This window comes from Nanorana parkeri, unplaced genomic scaffold, assembly GCF_000935625.1.
Source record: "Nanorana parkeri isolate BGI_ZX_2015 unplaced genomic scaffold, ASM93562v1 scaffold740, whole genome shotgun sequence".
Lineage (NCBI taxonomy): Eukaryota > Metazoa > Chordata > Amphibia > Anura > Dicroglossidae > Nanorana > Nanorana parkeri.
The window spans coordinates 48,619-50,212 of NW_017307008.1; the positions used below are offsets into that span (position 1 = coordinate 48,619).

At 50.4% G+C, this 1,594-nt stretch overlaps 1 protein-coding gene across 1 annotated transcript in view; it reads left to right on the forward strand.

Annotated features, from left to right (window-relative positions):
• RPS4X (ribosomal protein S4, X-linked) overlaps positions 1-1,594 on the forward strand; it is a 12,238-nt gene that overhangs the window by 10,117 nt on the left and 527 nt on the right. The gene's annotated exons all lie outside the window — the stretch shown is intronic.

Genomic DNA, 1,594 nt, shown 5'->3' on the forward strand with positions numbered 1-1,594 from the left:
TTAGGGGTGCTGTGGGATCTGGGTGGTTTAGGGGTGCTGTGGGATCTGGGTGGTTTAGGGGTGCTGTGGGATCTGGGTGGTTTAGGGGTGCTGTGGGATCTGGGTGGTTTAGGGGTGCTGTGGGATCTGGGTGGTTTAGGGGTGCTGTGGGGTCTGGGTGGTTTAGGGGTGCTGTGGGATCTGGGTGGTTTAGGGGTGCTGTGGGATCTGGGTGGTTTAGGGGTGCTGTGGGATCTGGGTGGTTTTGGGGTGCTGTGTAGCGGTTGGCATGTGAATGCCTACCATTAGTACATAACATACCATATTTTCCATCCACCTGTTCGGCTCGTTGCCGCTTTCTTTAGTAAGCCGGGCAACACCACAAATGATCTTACCTGGCAGCCCACAAAGACGGCTACGAACTTCGCTGACTGCATCTTTGTGTTTTAATAAGTTTAGCAAAGCTTGGTGTGCGCACAATTGTATGCGGTGCAATAGAGTGCATAGAAATCTTTAATATTTGGAAAGGCTTCGGGAGAGACTATTGGTGGGGGATTCAGTTCATCTTCTGATCTGCTTTTGAATGTAGAATGATTGTCCTGTTTTGCTCTTCAGTGCAATGAATAGGATGTGAATCCGTCTTTGAAGTATAAGCTGCAGCCCGCCCATAGCATTTGGGTAGTGACAGATGCACTTTATCGCCCCCCTCCAGGGTCGCCCTCCAATCGCCCCCTCCAGGGTCGCCCTCCCATCACCACCAGGGGTCATTGCTTTAATTCTCTATTGTGCGTAGGTTAGGTGTGTTCTGCATAGTCAGTAACTGAAGTCACTCCGTTGGCCGAAGCCTCGGCTCTCTCTATTCCCCGCGGGTGTTCTGTATTGTTATCACGCTCTTACGTTTTGCTTTGGATGGGAATATTTTTGTCCGGTGTTAGGAGATTGTTACTGGCAGCGTTCCGCCGGGTGTGTCGCAATTACAAGTCCGCTGTGACGTTGTGGAGAAGTGAACAGTTTGTACAGTTTAAGGGAGAATGCGGCATTTTTTTGTTGCGTGTTTATATATGAAGTCGCTTATCAGTCTCAATCACTTGAAGACTTTTAAATGCTCGCTTGTTTAATATTGTAATTGTATGAAGGAGACCATTCAAATAGAGGTATCAGCTGAGCGCTCCCCCTCCCCAGCAAGTTTGCTCTCCATTCCACAATCCCTCATTGTCTTCTCACTGTTGGCGCCCTCAGCAGCGCGTTGCAGTGCATACCATCCATCGCAACGGAATGGATGACATTTCAATTAAGTTCCACCAAAAGTAAATTCGGCAATACGCCATTATCTGCATCAGCACTGTTCCCCCCTCTCGCAAACCGGTGGCCATGCATTGTCACTGACCTCTGCAGCTGCAGGAACTGTGGGGCAGTTCATCCTCAAAGTACACAGCAGAAGCACTGAAGTTGCTCAGTTCATTTTTCTCCGCTCACCTTTCTCCCTTCCCACTGCTGAGGAAGCGTTGAAGGGTCAGCTGACTCATTGCTGGGATGAGCAGGGGGGCCGTGAGGGGTCAATGCTGGGATGAGCACGGGCTGGTGTTGGGGCATCAATGCTGGGGCAATTCCTGGG